The following is a 9,151-nucleotide window of genomic DNA, read 5'->3' as shown; positions in this document are numbered from 1 at the left end:
CCCCTTATTTTCAAACCAGTTTGAGCTTTCGGAGAAGAACAAGGAGATCAAAGCGTGTTGCGCTTATCGCAGAGTAAACCCGCCAGAGAGAGATGATCCATTCAAAACCCAAGGTGCAAGCAAATCCCTGGGCAGGGGTCCTCCAGCTCTCTGCCGCCCTGCTGATCCACAGAGGACTGGAGTTGTTACGTCCCTCAATTACAATCTTTTCTCCGTAGCTTAAGATGCACTAACTTACACTTTAATCTTGCAACTCTGATTTGGTCCCTGCTGCATGGGGTGAGTTTACGCACAAGGAACAGTTACCAGCAGAAACATGCACATGAATTTATCTCCATAGGCCATAGACAGACACGGTTCTTCGGGTAGATGGGAGATCTTTAATTAGACAAACTAAATAGTTGCAAAAATTGCTCTTTGTAAGCTTTTGGGCACAAATACCTTTCTCCATAGTTCAGATGTCCACAGGCATTTAGGTACCTAAGGATGTAGATGGGCACATGGGGAGAATTTCAATAGCCCCCTTGCCTAGTTAGCACCCTGGTATCAGTGCAAGTCAGGCACCTCACTAGTTGAGGGACTTTTGAGACTCATATTAGCGGCCACTGTGGAAATCAGGCTCAGCTGCTGTAGTGTCACAGGTGTCTCGCAGGTGCTAATTACAAACCAAGGGCAGCTGGAGGCTCTGGATGGGTCATTCAGGCAGCAACAGTAGAAGCAGCTCCTTCTCCAAGGAAAGAGGCTGGATCTGGGACTGTGATTTTTGGTGAGTTTAGCAAAGACTATCTGCTGGTTCAACCTATAGGTCAAGGTAGGACACTCCAAGGTGGGGAATGTAATGGTTGAATAGGTTTAACCTTTCCTCCGGTGGTCTAGAGGCCTCTCCCAGGAGAAGGGGTCTCTTTGGCTCGATGTTTCACCAGAGACTTCCTTCTGGTATGTCTTTCCCCTACATTGCACCTGGTGCGCAGGAAACATGAAGATATTCTAGCTGGCTAATCACCTGGGAGAGCGGTGTTTGTGCTCTCCAGGCTGCTAAATGCATTATCTGCACCTTGCCTCTTGCAGGCTTGATGAAGCCAGCGTGGTGTTTGCAGACAGAGCCTGTCACCGAGGGATGCCTGTCCTAAAATGACAGAGATGATGCTTTAGATGGCAGGGCTGGGGGGGTCCTTGCTGGCTGCATCATGTGGGGGTACCTTGAGCGTTGAGTCTCCTCATGCTAGGCCCTGCCAACACAACCCGCGTGGACGCAACTTCAATGCAGAGCAGATTGGCTTTTAGCATCGTGCTTGCTGATGGGGTAGGGGTGTGAGGTGGCTGCATGCGTGCATGGCGGGACAGCCATGACACAAGGGGCAATTACATTGTTAGCACTAATAATTAATCCGTAACTCCACTTCATTGACCTGTGGGGATCTGTATCTTTGAAAGGGTCTCATAAGAGCCCACTGAAACTGGTGGTGGTTGTATTTCTGTGGGAGGAACTGGATGTTGGTCCAGGCAGAGCTCACCTGTGTGGCCCTTGTATTGGGATTTTGTTCAGCCGCTCTGCATCACAGCTTTCAGTACAATGTGACCTAGTGGGTAGGACACGGGCAGTGCTGTGCAGTACAATGTGACCTAGTGGGTAGGACACGGGCCCTGCTGTGCCCCTCCGCTGCCACGAGGAGCATGGAGGGGATGGACTGAGGAGGACTGCAGTGAGAGAGAGAATGAGATGTTGTACATCTTCATGATGAAAAATAAAAGGTGGAAGTGCAAACGTGGGTGGGCCTCCCAGGGGCCAAGCCCGAAACCCTCATCAGTAATGAAAAAACTCTTATTGCCAGAGACTGAAACCCCCTCCTCACAATGACCTTCGTGGGGTTACACGTTTAGGACCAGCTGTCCATCTTGCACCTTGCAGAGGACCCTGCCGGTGGTCCAGCGTGATGCACCGGTCCTCACTGCATGGCAAAATGAAGTGTCCCAACTCGAGTGTGCTGCACATCTGGAGAGAAAGCAAGAGGCAGAGCAAGTGAGGGTGTGTTCATGTTGTGAAGTGCTTCAGTCTTCACGGGGTGAGGAGCATCCTGGTACCCAGCTTCCTTCTCCTAGGCTGAAATGAGATCCTGAGACTAAATGTCACTCCCCCCCTTTCCCATGAGAGAGGCGTGCTCCGAAATGCCTCTGGCACGTACGCCGGATCAGGCTGCGCACTAAATGCAGTGGAAATAATCATATGCTTCTAACCCATCATATCCTTGTGCCCCCTTTCTATACCACAGCACAACGTCTAGGCGCTAATACTGCATCTCCTTCTCTCTGGACTCCCAGATCCGTGCTTCAGAAACTCCCATTAACCTCAACGAGCTCAATCAAGCCACAACAGACCATTGAATAAATATGTACTTCTCCCTTACACACCCTTTCTCTCGAAGGGGAGCAATCCCAATAGCTTGCACCAGAAATTCAGACAGTAATTATCTCTGTTATTCACCGCATATTAATCAGACTCATTATTTTAAAGCCGGGTCTGTCTTATACATTGTAATGCACCAAACTGGAAGTTCACATTGCACAGGAGAGACAGTTGTGGTAATCCTTGTAAGTCTGTCCTTGCCCCCATGGCATTAGGGTTGTCTGAATGAGTTATAATCACACACGTGAGTGCAAAAATTGATGTCCCCCCCAACGCAGAATAATCAAACTGGAGTTAGATACAGTGCTTAAAGGGATTTGTTCCCTGTCTCATTGCTCCTCCCCGCTTCTCTGTCTAATTAACTCTTCTAATAGAATTAAACAGCACCCTAAATATGGGACTTGCTTGCGATTTTTATATATATATAAAAAACCTACCATCTATTCCAAAGTACAATTACACTGACAAACTCAATTACATGCCTCAGTCGCTTCTGAAATTACTCGCTGATATTGAACCGTGCACAGTTTAAGTTTCATTGTTAAGAAAAAATCATACACACTTTCTAAATCATACACTGTTTACAAAAATACGCAGAAGTGCTGCTTTTTATTACCTGTGTGGCAAAAATTAATTGGATGCCTTGAAAGCAAATGAGTAAAACTGGAAGGCTCTCTTCATGCTGTATCCTTTCCATTGATACACGGTACGTTAGAGGAATAGATAGCTCATTAACCTTATTAGATTCTCGTGTTGGTAAATAGAATTGCAAAGCGGGAGGAGAAGGTGTCTGAACCAAGATCCTATCTGCATGTGAATGACCGCCATCAATAACTGCGCTTCTCCCAGTTGGGTTTGGACAAAAAGTCTCCTTACTAGGTGTATTGTTGCTCTGAAAAGGGTGAAACTTTTAAGCCTGTGCAATTCCTGATATTGTAATCAGAAACTTGGTTTTAGTCTCTACAATGAGCGTAAGTGAATCTGCAAGCTGAAAATTACATTCTAATTAGATTTGCCCCTTTGAATTAGCTTTAATTTGCATATCTGCAGGGGGAGAGAAACTTCTAACAATAGCCAACTGTGTCTCTAAGTTGGCTCTGAATTTCCAAGTCATTGCCTGTAGCTGCGTTGGTCGAAGGACAGACTTTCCCTGTGCTTGAAGAAGGGCGGTTGTGCCTGAAAGCTTGCAAAGAACAATTTTCCCAACTATTTAGTTGGTCTAATAAAAAAAAATAGCACCTCTAGCCAAAGAACCTGTCTGCCAGAGTTGTGTGACACTTTTTTCAGGTCTTGCACAGCTTCCATTTGCCTTCTGATGTACTTCTATTGATGTTCAAACCGTGCTCCAGAGTGAACAGCACTATTTTAAAGTTAAGGGATGGAGCCTAGTCAGGAGGTGTATAGGGTCTTGATGGCTGGAAATAGTATGTCAGCACCAAGTCAGTCCAGAGTCCTGGGAAAGCTGCCCCTGGACCCACCACACTCGCCCACCTACTGCTTGCACGCAGCAAATGGGCCACGTGATGCTTTGCACATCTGGAGGGGTGAGAAGTGGAATAGCAGAGACCAAAAACACCCGGAAGATCTTGGAAAGAGAAGTTTGCTCTAATCCTAAAACAAATCTTATCTGGCAGATTGGCTTCCATACATGGTCACTGACTGCTTATCGGCTCACAATCCTGGTCTGATGAGACAGGAGAGGCTAGGCTTTGTCTATTTAATTCTGGGAGGGAGGGTGCATGTGTGTAACTCTGGTATCCTTAATAACAGTATGGCCTGGCGGGGTAGGGGGTACATCTTAAATAAGGGCAGCCTCTTGGATCAGTGTAGATTCGGGCATGGCTGTGCTGGGGATAGACAGATCCGTGAGCAGTGTTGCTGACTCCTTCAACCCCTTTCCTCTATTGCTCTTGGCAGTTTCTTCCAACAAAAGCATGACAAAATACAACATGACCCTCCTCTTGCATTTTCTGCCTGCCTGTCTCCATCAAGTCTCTTGTCTTATGCTAAGGTTGTCAGATCTTTGGGACAGGAGCCATCTTGGTATTATTCTGTGTTTTTCTAGCAATTAGCCCAGCAAGCTGCTGCTCTGTGGCTGGGTTCCCCGGTTTGGCTGCAATACAAATGAACAACAACAAATGGAGGCAAAAGTCCCTGATAACGTTGATCAGAGGGGTAGCCTTTTCAGGTGTGTGGTTTGTAGATGCCGCACATCCTGTTTCAATAATTATTTGCTTTGCTGGCTGGAAAATGCTAATATTTGCTGGCTGACATACAGGTAAAACCAGTTCCTTCATGCAACACCGAACATAGAGGGAAAACCCTACAATCCAGCACTCGTTCTCTCTCTCTCTCTCTCGTATCCTGTGTCTGTCTAGTGCTATGTTTGAAGCTACTGTATCGCAGAAGACCACGGGTGTGTTGGGGCAGCTATACCACTAGCTTATTCAGGATTAGACCATGTACTCGGATACTCTGAGTATTTAAAAAAGAAAATTAGATGTGATTCTTGGCAGACAAGGTTCTTGGGGTGAATCTGATACCTTTTATTAGACCAACTTAAATAGTTGGAAAAAATTTTCTTAGCAAGCTTTTGGGTTTAAAAACCCTTCATCAGGCTGAGGAAGCATCTGCACTTGGTGTGTGCGCTCTTCCTTTCCTCTTGAAGTGCTTCATGGTTGGAAAAAAAAATCTTTTAGGATCAAGGCAAAATACCAGTAGTAAATAAGGACTGAGAAAAGAGGTCGTTTCTGCAGAAGTCCAGAATAAAACTCGCTTCACAAAAGAACTAATACTTTCTGCAGAAAACAGCAGAATCGTGTCCCATTTCAGACCTGGCGTTGTCGGGCTGTTCCCCGTCGATGCCTCATTCTTTATTCATTCTGTGCATGTTTCTGCAGTCACCACTGATACATTAGATGACACTTGCAAAGGGTTACAGAGCTGATACAATATTAGATAAAAATTACAAGTGAGAAGCTATTTTACTGCTATTTATTTTCATCAGCTAAGCATCGCTCTCCTAAATGTCATTCCAGGTGGGTCGATATTGGCTTTTCACTCTTCTGAAAAGTTTTGTAATTCTTTTTTTCGTGGCTTACGTATAGAAATCAATACTAGTTTGCAATTTGTTGAAACTGTGAAATGGCCAAGTTACTACTAATATATTCCTGGTTTCTCTTTGCATTATATTCCCATCCACTCTGCAGAGCGCAAATAAGATTTGTTTTTAAGTGAACCTGTGTCATCATACAATTAAAACAGAAAAGTTGCTTCCATGCTCATATATGTCTGTATTGGTTTAATTCTAGCTCTGGGATTAATTATTAATCGAGCAAGCGAAAGCACGGCCACGGGTCCAGTCCAGCTCCTATTGAAATCAACAGAAATCTTTTTTTCATTGATTTTTGGTGGAAGTTAGATACAGCCTTTTTTTCCAACCTGCCCCTTGGAAATTGCTAGACTATTGATCACTTGGGGATACGGCTAAGTGAGAGACTCTCTTTCAGAGCTATTATTAAATTTGTACGGGGATTTTATAAATACCCAGTCATAATTATAATTCATGGCTCACCATCTCTGATGCCCTTAATTTCTTTCCCTCCTGGGACTCCTTTTCTACTTTCTTTAAAGTGGTTCTCCTCTCCGTGTGAATTGAAATTTCTCCTGGGAAAGAGAAATACCCTTTCCCTGCCAAGACCCAGAATAAACCGGGGGCATCATCCCGTGGTTCAGTTCCCTGCTCGCTCTGATCTAGAGCAAAGCCTTGAGCGTGGGTATCCTGCAGACCTGCCCAGTTGTGTGGGCTTATAGAGTGCGTCTGAATGATTCTTTAATTGTTATATAAGTGGACCAGCTCCCTGAGGAGAAACTGAGACGCCGTGACCTACTGGCTAAGGAATTGCATGGACGGAGGAAGAACCAGGTGTGTTTCTGTCCCAAATCAAACAGAGGAAGGGCTTGTCCCCCAGCCTCCCTGCTGAGTGATTGTAGGCAGGCGTCTCCCTGTATTTGGCCCGAAATTCATCCTGGACCTGAGAATATCTTCAATCCACCAGTTCTAATAGACTAAAAAACTGGAGTCGTTTCCCCGATAGGATTAAAACCCACATTTTACTGCTACAAAATCACCTAGGGGTTTGTTGCTCCCTTCAGCAAAAGCAGAATCGGGGCCCAAATTGGAAGAGCTCGCGTGTTTGAATGCATGAAGACTCATTTATCTAAAGAATTAGCTAGTACTGTACAGCCTGCTTCCAGGGGGACAGTAAGTAACAGGGAGTTTGGTTTGCTGTGTCTGAGCAACATCCAGCATCCCACAGCAACTTCTCTGGACTGAGACTACCATCTAGTGTTCTCAAGACAGATAGCAGCATTCGAGGGGCGAAAAATGCACAGTGCTGTGATTGCTCTTGTAATGCATTACGTGTGATTACCTCCCTCCTGTGAAGTATTTACAGGAGTGAGGCAGACTGTGTGCACCACAAAGTCCCATCTCTTTCTCTCTCTCACTCTCTTTTCCCCCCACTTTCCATTTGAACTAGAATAGAAAAGCCACCCAGCCCTGTGTGCTCTTGGAAATGTGTATGCCCTGACAGTTTAATTATGGCTGTCGGGACTGAATAATCCAGCAGGTTTCCATCTCTGGTTTTAATCCACTTTACAAGACTGGCTGCTTGTTGGCAGGGAGCAAGACTGGTGCAGTTTCTCAAACACTGCCCTGGAAAAATGCTCTTTAACGGATTAAGCAATCAGGATTCACGGTAGAGGTGATACCTTTTATTAGACCAACTAGATTTTTGCAAACCTGATTTTGCCAAAAAAACATGTGTTTTGTTCAGGTAGCAGAGCTTGCTGTGAAGGTCCCTTGCTGGGGCCTTGTATTTGAAAGCCTGTAGAAAGCAAATCTGTCGTGCGTTTGTACATACAACATTTTTTGCTTTTTCTCGTGCTGCAACGATGTGACTGTTTGCACGAGTGGGTTTTCCAGACACTTTAAAAGTCTTTCTGGCACATTAAAGTAAAACTCCTCCGACGTAGTTTAGTTTGGCTCACCGTGAATTAAAGCATCGTGCCCGTGGTGTCTTTGCATGCAAGAAAGCACTCAAAGATGTGTAATGAGCTTCTTTGTCCACCAGATGGCACTGCAACTTTTTTGTAGTTTGCCCCTGTGAATTGCTTCTGCTTTTTTTTTTTTTTTTCTTGTGCCATTTGCCAGCTCCCTGCTCCCACAACTTCATGGCAGGACACAGGGTGGGGAGTCCTGGGCCAGAGGGGCAGCGCTAAACCATCGCACCCTCCTGTGGTGCTGGCCAGGAACCGGGCTTAATTCATTCGAAAACCTAGTGCGTGCAAACACTGATGCAATGCTCCAAAATGCACAAGTTTAAATTTTATAATTTAATAAGGATTAAGCCCTGGGGTGTGTGCAGACAGGTATGTGTATGCATGAGTGCCACCCTGCAACAGTCCCTTACCTGCCTCACTTCTCAGTGCCATAGGGAGGAAGACTCCCTGAAAGGCAAAACAGAAATGGTTGAGTATAAAAGGCAGAGAGAGGAAGAAGCACAGCTGGAACCAGCCAGGCTAACTGGGAGAGAACCAGGACCCATCACGCACTGCCGCTGGTGGAAACCAATAAAATGCCAGTATTTTAGTGCAGGAAACGCTGTGCTCTGAGTTCCCACTTTATCGCACTTGTAAGTGGATCTCTGCTGAAGCATGGGGGCTTAGTTGGGTAGCCCACAGCAGGCTCAGAAAGCCCCAGCAGTGAGCACAGCAGGCAGGGGAAATCAGGTGGAGGCACCTGCCGCATCCAGCACCGCAGGAAGCCACTGCCACTGAAGAGCACTTCAGAGCCAGTGACCTTGGAAAAATGCACGGCAGGAGGGCAAGGATAAAGGAGTCAGTTGTGCCTGTCGGGAGCAGGATGGCACTAGAATTTAAATAGGCCTTGGGGGGGACCGGAGGAGGGAGAAGTAGAGCGGGTCAGATGCTAGGGCTTATACAAGGACTGCGGGTTGAGACCAGCATGGTCGGTAATCCCCAGTGCTAAAAAAGAGAGCCCAGAGTTGGTGCTGACGTGGGGTACCGTAAGCATTCCCGAGGATGGCATTTCCAGCATTTTCTCTGCAGGCATTTCAGCCTTTTAGTGACTTCCACAAGCATCTGTCCACGTGTCAGAGACCAGCTGCTCCGCTCTGGCTAAATAATGCTAAATAACATTTCTCTAGCACTGCTCCTCCAGAAGCACTTTACCCCTGTAGTGTATCCAGCCGCACGGGAACAAAAGGTGCCCACAGCATACTGAGCAGCCTGTGCTTCTGGGCCAAAGCCATGGGGTCTCCGACATTCATGCAGCACAGGTATTAGGACCCTTAGGGGTTTCTAAGTGTTAGTACGTTGTGAACTGCCCGGTACTCAGCCAGGAAAGATAAAAGACTGTCTCGTCCCTGCTCTGACTTGAAACGCTGACCCCAGGACAGCTAGGGCACTCCTTGGAGCAGTTGCTGATGGTTATACCTGCCCTTTTAGCTTGGGACCTGAGGCTGTACATTGAAATTCTGCTCTCTCTTCACTCTCTTCCCTCAATTTTGCAATCACTCCTTTGTAACTAGACCCAGGAGCTCCCTTCCTAAGTGCAGCAAGATGAAGAGCTACTAACAGCAGAGAGTGGGTGACAATCGAAGGTTAAATATACTTTTTTGGGGGAGGGTGGGTCTTTGATTGTGCATTAAAATGGGGGCATTC

At 46.2% G+C, this 9,151-nt stretch overlaps 1 long non-coding RNA gene across 1 annotated transcript; it reads left to right on the top strand.

Moving 5' to 3' along the window:
- The first annotated feature begins 708 nt into the window (after window positions 1-708).
- LOC106722397 lies at window positions 709-2,785 on the top strand. Its single transcript, XR_001358341.1, has 3 exons — window positions 709-766; window positions 1,833-2,063; window positions 2,271-2,785. It is a non-coding gene; the product is annotated as an uncharacterized LOC106722397 (long non-coding RNA).
- Window positions 2,786-9,151: the final 6,366 nt, after the last annotated feature.

This window comes from Alligator sinensis, unplaced genomic scaffold (assembly GCF_000455745.1).
Source record: "Alligator sinensis unplaced genomic scaffold, ASM45574v1 scaffold937_1, whole genome shotgun sequence".
Lineage (NCBI taxonomy): Eukaryota > Metazoa > Chordata > Crocodylia > Alligatoridae > Alligator > Alligator sinensis.
The sequence above is the reverse complement of the archived record's forward strand: the minus strand, read 5'-3'. Positions and strand labels throughout refer to the sequence as shown.